This window comes from Kryptolebias marmoratus, linkage group LG14 (assembly GCF_001649575.2).
Source record: "Kryptolebias marmoratus isolate JLee-2015 linkage group LG14, ASM164957v2, whole genome shotgun sequence".
Lineage (NCBI taxonomy): Eukaryota > Metazoa > Chordata > Actinopteri > Cyprinodontiformes > Rivulidae > Kryptolebias > Kryptolebias marmoratus.
Window position 1 is genome coordinate 10326165 of NC_051443.1, and position 9844 is coordinate 10336008.

General features: G+C 40.0%; 1 long non-coding RNA gene across 1 annotated transcript; it reads left to right on the top strand.

The window, feature by feature from the left end:
• Positions 1 to 8822: 8822 nt before the first annotated feature.
• LOC108242546 lies at positions 8823 to 9714 on the top strand. Its single transcript, XR_001808851.3, has 3 exons — positions 8823 to 9092; positions 9175 to 9231; positions 9400 to 9714. It is a non-coding gene; the product is annotated as an uncharacterized LOC108242546 (long non-coding RNA).
• Positions 9715 to 9844: the final 130 nt, after the last annotated feature.

Below are 9844 nucleotides of genomic sequence, written 5' to 3' on the forward strand. Positions count from 1 at the left end.
GGGGGGGGGGGGTGGTGTTAATTGTTGTGGAAATACTTTTAGACACGGCTCATTAAAGTTACTCCCTGCCCACACTTTCCACTTTACGCCTTAAGAAGCTACAGATAAACTACAGTAAAAGAAAATGTACAAGATATTATTATCAGAGCTATGACTTAAACTGATCTTACAGCAGCTTGAAAATAACAGAACTACAGTACAGACCAAAAGTTTGGACACACCTTCTCATTCAAAGAGTTTTCTTTATTTTCATGACTATGAAAATTGTACATTCACACGGAAGGCATCAAAACTATGAATTAACACGTGGAATTATATGCTGAACAAAAAAGTGTGAAACAACTGAAAATATGTCTTATATTCTAGGTTCTTCAAAGTAGCCACCTTTTGCTTTGATTACTCCTTTGCACACTCTTGACATTCTCTTGATGAGCTTCAAGAGGTAGTCACATGAAATGGTCTTCCAACAGTCTTGAAGGAGTTCCCAGAGATGCTTAGCACTTGTTGGCCCTTTTGCCTTCACTCTGCGGTCCAGCTCACCCTAAACCATCTCAATTGGGTTCCGGTCCAGTGACTGTGGAGGCCAGGTCATCTGGCACAGATGATGATGATGAAAGAGTGAGCTGATTGTACTAAAACATAACAGCCTGTTACACCCATAGAAAAGACACCACACACACACGGAGCATGTTGTTGAGGTTGTACCGGTGAAGTGGGTACAAAAAAAGGGAAACATTTAGACCCTTTAGACCAGGGGTGGGCAATTCTGGTCCTCGAGGGCCACTATCCTGCAAGTTTTACTTCTTTCCTTGGTCCAACACACCTGATTCAGTGGTTAAATTACCTCTTCGTGTTCTGCAGAAGCCTGTTAATGACACACTGATTCAAGTCAGGTGTGTTGGAGCAGAGAAACAAGTAAAACATGCAGGACAGTGGCCCTCAAGGACCAAGATTGCCCACTCCTGCTTTAGACCCAGAGACTTTAGGGTCACCCACTTAAAGTCTTGACTTGTCGTGGCTTCACCACCAACCCTGTCTGTCCTCTTGTCTTCTTAATGGAGAGTGAGTTTTTATGCCTGCAGGCTTATCCCGCTGACGCAGCTCTACTGTCTGGAGACCCCGCCATTGAGGCATCGGGCCAGACCACTCAAGGTGGGCTGTCTTCTGGGTCAGAGCACCACAGAGCTCCAGGGTTCCGCCACACAGAGAGTCTGATGTATAAGTGTCGACGAATGTCTCAGGCTGTTAAATCTGCCGAGCTCATATCTGTCAATCCACATGTACACAGCACAGGCACATGTGATCAATAGGTTCTTGCAGGTCAATCTTTTAGTTGCAGCTGGTGCAGCAACGTGAAGAACATGCCGCAAAAGAACTGGGCAAGAGCTGTTATAAAGGTGATTAAAGGATGAGAAACAGATGACAAAAGATGACTACTGTATATCAGAAGGGATGCTTAGACGTGCAGCTCAAGTTGTATATGTTACTTAAAGATGAAATGTCTAAATAAGTGCGTTGCAGCCTACTGTAAATGCTACTTGTTTACACTACACTACTGTTCAGAAGACAGCATGGCCTGGTGTCTCACTAAGTTCAGTGTTTCTGTTCAGGGAAGAAAATATGCAATGTGTCACCTCGCTGTTTTGCAATATTTAGGGTGTGCTATAAAATGTCACCTTGGGGAAGCCTTTTTTTTTAAAAAAAAGGGGGTTGGTCAAGTCATACTTCCACCAAATACTACCCTCACCTCGTACTTAGCGGTCTATCAAACTGTGTGCATAAATTCAAAAGCTAAGTTTTAAACTTAAGTACATTTAGTATTTTATGACAAATCTGGGATTTGAGCAGCTGATGGCTGTGTCATGTAAAAAAAAATCAATTTTCAGGCACTGTTAGACAAAATAACTCAAGCAGGTTAATTTATGTTTAGTGCACGACATACAGAGAGCCTTAAAGACAATTAACAATTAACATCAGAGTCCCAGCTCCAAATGGGAAACTCCGAATCAAAACCCACAAGTCAGTACAGGAGCTTATATTAAAGCTATTGGAATATTGGAAGCCAAAAGGAGGGTCTAGGGAGGAGCGAGTCAGTCTGGTTCCCATGAAGAGAGAAGTAAACATCAATCCTGTAAACAGGTTCATTCTGTGAGAACTCAAGGAACTTGGAATTCAGTCATAGCATAGTCATGACTTATCAAAAACAGGTGTTACCTTATAAAAAACTTTCCCATTACAGCTGTTATCTGGTCTAACTGATAAATAAAGCAGTGTATCTTTAGTATAGCAGTGATAATGTATGATATATTTACTGATAATGGACTAACTGAAGCATATATAAAGAAAACAGAATTGGACCAAAAGCAGAACCCTAGGAAACATCATATTTAGCTTTAGTTCATTAAGAGGCATGTACAAATTGGAATCTGTCAAACACTTATGACTTAAACCAAAGTAAGTCAGTATCCCTGGCCCCGATGCTGTGCTCAAGTCTTTGTATTAGTATTTTGTGGTCGATGATGTCAAACGCAGCACTGAGATCCAACAGTACCAACAAAGACACTGAAGCTGTAAAAAGATAATCTGTTACTTTAATTAGGCAAAGTTACAACCTGGATTGATTTACCAATTTGAAAACCAGACAGAAAAATGTTCTCCCTTTGGAGATGATAGCAAGGTAAATGAAGATGGCGAAAGAGGCAGCCACTGCGTGGTGCTCTTATTTTTCTAAACTGACTAACAGAGGAGCGCAGGGAGTGACACAGGTGTAAAGGTTTGGACTTCAGTCCTCCTTCGGCCTCTATTCCTATTGGTCCTTGTAGACCCGGACAGATGAAGATGGATGTCTCTGTTGAGGGGAGACTATGTGGACAGAGAACAGCTGTAACAGATCTTTGTCCTCTAATAAGATTAATGTAATGGGGGGAGATACTGTATTGAGATAAATGACTGTGTACAGCAGTGCGTTTGTTCCTTGTCTGTGTGTAATTGATATAAAGATGATACAGTGGGACTTGAGCTTTCCACACTGATGCATTTTGCAGGGTCAAGTTCCAAAACGGATTAAAAAAAAAAGATTAGATCGGCGAGTTGGCATATTTGGGGTTTTTCAAACCATTTGTACGTGTTAATTTGTCAGGTATTTTTAGATTTGAGCTGAAAAGTCTCTGCTGTGTTGTATCAGCCTGCCTAGCCACTGGATGTCACTGTGATGATGACTGTTCACAGAAACCGGAAACACTAACAACCCCAGTTTGAAAAAAGTGCAAATCTAATAAACCTTTATTTTATTGACAACAGAACATAATAAACATATTGAATATTGAAACTGAGAAACTACAAGTTTTTAGGAAAAAAATAAGGTATTTCATGGCAGCAACACTTCTCAAAAAAGGGGGGATGGGGCAACAAAAAGCTGTAAAAGTAAGTGGTATGAATCAAAAACAGCTTGAGGAGCATTTTGGAACTAATTAGGTTAATTGGCAACAGGTCAGTAAGAGGACTGGGTATGAAAAGAGCATTTTAGAGGCTGAATCTCTCAGAAGTTAATATGGGCAGAGGTTCACCAGTCTGCACAAACTGTCCAAAAAATAGTGGAACAATTTCAAAATAATGTTCCTGAGTGTAAAACTGGGAAGACTTTGAATATCCCATCATCTATAGTTCCGAATATCAGCAGAAGATTTCTAGAATCTGGAGAAATCTCTGAGCTCAAAGGACGAGGTTGAAAGTAGAATATGGTTAAACAAATTTCCATTCTAGTCATGATTTAAGCATCACCGACCGTAAAAATGGATACAAGTGTTGTGTTTTCAACTCTTTCAGCAACTCGAATCTCAAAAAATTCATAAAGTTTTTTGCAAACGCTATTACACCTTTCCATCACTATCAGTTTTGAATTTCACTGTCTTTCAAATCCAATCAAATCCAATTTATTTGCATAGCTCATTTAAAAACAACTGTGGTTGGCCAAAGTGCTGCTCACAAAAGCAACAAATTTCAACAACAATTTAAAAAACACAAATAGGACAAAAAAAACCCCACATTTCTCAACTCTGGTGCTGTATTAAAAGCCAGTGAGTACAAATGTGTTTTAAGAAGAGATTTAAAAACACTAAGAGTTACAGCCTGTCTGATCTGGAGGGGCAGCTGGTTCCACAGTTTAGAAGCTACTACTGAAAAGGCCCGATCTTTTCTGTGGACCAGCCTGGACCTCAGGACAACTAAACACAAAGGATTATTAGATCTGAGGGATCTAGAGGGCACATATGGTTGCAGGAGGTCAGACAGGTACACAGGAGCTTGCCCATTCAGAGCCTTTCAGGTCAACAATAAAACTTTAAAATCAGTTCTAAAATGAACAGAGAGGAGGACACTGGGGAGAAATGTTCACGCTTTTTTTGTTTGTTTAAAGAGACGAGCTGCAGCGTTCTGCAGCGGGAGAGGCCGGCCTGACTAACACCAACATACAAAGAGTTACAATAATCCAGTTGGTAGCTAATGAAAGCATGAATTCTTCCGTTCAAAGTCATTAAAAGATAGGAATGCAGTGAGTGATGTCTTTAACATCGCAAAATGTTTTCTCTTTGACTTCTTTCCCGTCTTTTCTTGTAATGTCTGATTCCATTTAGATCTTTGTTCTGTTTCACAAGTGAGTGCAAACACAAAATATAAATGTTTTACTTCAAAAAGCTCAGCATTTTAGCAATTCAAATATGTCCCAGTTGAGATCCCCAGAAGTTTTGCTCCTCATCTTTGTCAATTTCTAGTGGATAAAAATACAAAGGTGTGAAAAAGGTCTATTCTCCCAGTTGTTTGTTGCAAGTTTAAAACAAATGCAACGCGTCTGACTGGATAATTGTCTCATCAAATAAATGTTTCAATAATTTGGATTAAGAAAGGAACGTTGAATAAAATTCAGGTAACAGATCTGAACTGGTGAAGCATCGTGTATTCTTGAATTTTAATGGTGTTTATCTAAAAGAAACTGACCAATGCCACATTTACATAAATCTGTTGTTTTCATCAAAAATAAAGATACTCTTAACTAAAAAGTTTATATCAGCTACTTGTGAAGCATGGGAAGACGTTTTGTGTTGCCTGTTGAAAATAACCTTATTCCTTGATAGTGATTGATGAGTTGTCACTCCTTGGTCTGTGACACGAGTTAATGATGTAGTACAATACCCTGCAGAACCTTGTCACAGGGCACTGAAAAGGTGGAATATTCAGATGCAGAATTAAACATCAGAGGGCAGATGAGTATAAGAAGATTTGGACAAAAATTACTGGGGCGGCTGTGGCTCTCTGGTTAGAGCAGTCATCCTCCAACGAGACAGCTGGAGGGTCAATTCCACCAGTATGCCACATGTCGAAGTGTCCCTGGACAAGACACTGAACCCCTCACTGCCTCCGATGTGCCCCATTGGTTTATGAATGTGATCTAAAGCACTGATTAGACTCTGTAGAATGATTTATTCAGATTAGCTTTGTAGAGATGTAGTAGAGTGTTGTGTGGATGGGGAAATGAGGGAACAGATTGTGTTGTAAAGCGCTTTGAGTGGCCTGGTTGGCTAGAAAGGCGCGATATAAGTACAGTCCATTTACCATTACTGAAAGCTAAGAATCCAGAATAATAAATACCCTTAGATGAACCAGAGATTGAGAACTGAACCTTTAATTTTGGCTGGAAGGTTGGTAGATCAGTAAAGCTGGGTTTATACTCCATGAGAAGTGAAAAAAACTGCTCTTGCTTATGTGGTCGTGAGACAGACTTTTTCACAAGAACGTTTCATACTGAAAGAGAAACTGCAGTGCAGAACTCTGTCCCCCCTCGGGGTCTCCACTCTTCTGACCCTGGACAGATTTTTGCTTCCATTACTGTCATCAGACATTTTTGAAGGCTCTGTCATACTCCATAAGACATCAAGAAGTCAGTCACGCGGTTGCAAGACGTTTGTTTTCAAACACCTTTCATAGTCAATGAGACACTCGGATCAGAACTCCCAGGAAGCTCCTCCCTCCTCCTACAGCGTTTCTTCCAGTCGGTTTCTCAACTCTCCTGTCCTTGTTTTGTTGGAACAGTTGTAAAGACAGCTGTGTTTTCTAACAGCCTCGGCCAGCTGCTCCTCAAAGCTACCAACCTTTCAAGCACAACATCTGGCTTCTGAAAGCGGATCAGTTGAAGCGAAGTGCTATTCTGCATAAACAAACACGCAGAAGTTCTGACCAATCATACAATACTTGGCGCAATAACACTGTCTACTCGGACCTTGTGCACAGAAGGAGCTCTCGGGCTCTTGTGAGAACAAAACGCCATGATTTTCATCACATAACGGTGTCAATGAGAGCAGATTTCATTTTTTGCAGAGTATAAATCAGCCTTTACTTCATCTGGGTGCTTGTAGATGAAGGAGCAGTGAAACTGGTAACTGGAGAATAACTTAGTCTAAATGCTTCCATTACAACAATGATTGGGTTTTATTTGCACATTTGAAGCTATTTATGATTTACCAGAGACGAAGTTTTGGCAACTTTTCATTCATTTTAACATTTTGTAATTTGCTCTTGCTTCCAAAATATCCATCTTTTAAATGTTTCTGTTTCTCTCTTCTTTTTTTGCCTTGATTTTCAGCATCAGTCGTACGAATCTCTTTAATTAAACTTTTTCTTTTCAATCCACAGCAGAAAAGAAGTTTGCTTGAGAGCGCCCGAGCTTCTTTCTGGGTGTTCCAAATGAGCAGAACCAGTCTTGGTGCTAAAAATGCTAAATATTTTCTCATTTTGGGTAATTAGATCATAGGCCTTCTGAGAGGGACAACAAAGAGCACCAGCCTTGAACTTTTTTAGTCTGACTTCACACTTCTTTATCCAGCAAAATTGCCATCTCGATGTTGCGTTGCAGTCTTTCAGCTTTCACAAACAGCAAAAGATGAAGAAAGTGAAGACATGATTGTGCTTCTCCATTTTGTGTCTGCTCAGAGCTGTAACTGGGGGTCAAGATGACAAAAGACCTAACCGAAGACCAACTTGCTCCAGGAACTAAGCTATGGTCAGGAAGGGAGGTGCTTTTGTTGAAACATACAGTTTTAAGCCCAGCTTGCCTTGTTAAAAAAACACAACCAACCTTTGTCCTGTCTAAAATGGCTTGGTGAAAAGATGAGAAATTCTGTTTATAGCCAACTCTTCTTGAAAGGTTGTTAAATAGGGATTGCTGGAACCTTTGGATTGGAGAGCCTCCTTCACAACAACCTCCTCTGGAATTTAAGACGCCCGAACACAAGCACTCTGTACATTTTCCCACATGTGTCACATCAAGTATGAAACAGAGTTGCCTGTCTGGTGTTAATGCAGGTAGAACTGATTTTATATTGTGGTCAACCCCCGGAGAACTTGCTGGATTAGAGCTCTCCGTGTCAGTAGTGACATTAAGCACGTTTCCCAGTGGATGCTGCCTACTGTGTAATTTCGGTAATTATTAGCTTGTACTCTGCTCCATTGTTAAATTTGCCTTTCTGATAAAATGCCATCCCTTGCTTCCTCCTTTTTGCTTTTCCAGCCAACATCAAAAACACTTGTATGCATTGCTGCTACACTGTGACCATGTGCAGTTCAGCACTGAGTGTATTTGCCATTTTATCCACAGTCAACACACACACTCTCTTTTAAACTATGCTAGACTATCCACCTTTAGTTTCTTACAATCGAATATCTGTCTACACACTTTATCCTTGCTAAAAGGGTTCTTATTCCTGGCAGTGGATCTGCAATTCCCGCAGGGTTTAGTATTCTCTCCTAAGAGCAGATAAGGGAATTTTAGTGTCCTTTGTAGTTAGCCTGCCTAATGCCATAATTTGGACTCTTGAGAAGATTTCCTTTAGTTTCTCTTCTCTCATTTTGATCATTTCTCTTAGTGCTTCATTTTCCTACCTTATCTTCTTTAACACAGCCTTTTCCTTTTGTCCACATTTTCCATCCCTTTTAAACTGTTTCAACATGACTAATGTATTGCCTACAGGCTGGCTGGATGGTGTTCAATGTAGCTGTTTTCCTTCAGTGCTCATGTCCCCTATTCGTCTTTCAGTGTCTTCATCCTCTCTTTCCAGTATTTGAAACTAATGTAAATAGAGTACATGATGCTGTTAATTCTTATATGTCAAAAATAAAGTTCTTCAAAAAAAAAGACCTGAATCATTTTGTGCCCGTGTTACCTTTAGCACAGCTGTGATCAGCTGCTGTCTTCTTCATAATGGGTCTGTAGAGTGATTTGAGTTGACTTTTAACAGAACATACTCACATACATGTATTTTCTGCTGTGTGTGTGTGGGTTTGCCACTCACGCAGTGGATGTGGCTCAGTGCACTTCATAGAGCTGCATTCAGAATCACTGTTTTCAACAGAACCTATAAACTCTGTTGGGAACACATTCACTGTTGGCTCAGTAATGTCTGGTGGGATTTTTAATGCCTTGTGTAAATCCCATTTGATAAATACAAATCAGACATTTAAAATGCCTTTCAGAATTATATAAAAGGCTTCCAAAACACTGATTATTGTTTAACAAGGCATTTATTAACAAGACTGGTGATATTGAGACATCTGTTTGCAGGAATAACAAGACAAACCCTCTGATTTGTGTAGATAAATTGTCTTCCTGCATGCCATTTGTGTGTGTGTGTTCAGTTTCAACAGAATTTTGCTGTCAGGACACCACAGCTTGGTCATCCCCATTTTTCTTGAGCTTTCAGCTAATTTAAGCAATGTCCAAAAATATATTCTTTTATTAGCTAATGGATGCCATTCAAAATCTAAGTGTTGATGTAACCAGGATAATTTTTCTATATTAGATGTAGTTTAGTTATTTTATTTTCTATTTTGTTAAATCTAATTTTATTTTGTTTTATTTAAAGATCTAATTTAAAAATCCTCCTTTGTTTTATGTTTTCGACACTAACCGGGCGAGAGCAGGGTTGTTCTCGCGAGGGTTTAACGTCATGTGACAGCTGCACGTCAGTCCTAAATTGACAGCCACTGCTTATATTGCTGCTAAATCGCACCTTGGGTAGCAGACGCTGTGGGACTTTGACGTGCAGGTAGGCTTGGGTGTTGTTCCCAAAGCGGTTTTGCTTTTGAATGTCGATTATACATCAATCGTATACCTCTGTTAAATTACAGACATATGGTCGCTCATCTGAACGCTGAAACGATCTCTGTTTGTCAAAAGAGGAACTGGTAAGTGTTGCTCGGGAGCTAGAATGCTAGCGCTAGCCTCCCAGCCTGTGATTACACACCTACATAAAAACACATTTGGATTGAAATTGCATGTAATTATGTAGGCTCAGATTCGATTATTAAAAAATGCATGTACATGTACATTGATTGTCGGGCCTGTTTGCGCAGGCCAGGTGTGTTCCAGATCCCACCCCCGCTCGGAGTAGCTGAAGGATCTGGGACACATTAAGAATTGTCTGGTTTTTGTTCACTGACCGGACTGGCGAGCTAACCATAGCGGATTCAGAAAGTCACCCATAATCTGATGAAACATCTCCAAACCGGAAGGGAAATTCAACCAACCACTTCACAGCTGGAACTAAAGGACTATTTTTGTTTTTTCCTTCTCGTCACCGACAGAGACTTCCTTGGTTTAAGGAACTGGACTTTAAAGCTGTGAAACAATTTGTATATATTGTAAATATAAATACACTTCATTGATTTTGCACTCTCCAGTTGTATGTGTCTTGCAATTTGCCACTACCTCCAGTAGACGAACCTGGAACCTAGTTTTTTACTTAGAGTGACGTTGATTTGGTTTTTTAATAATCTTAAAATGTAACTCGGGTTACAT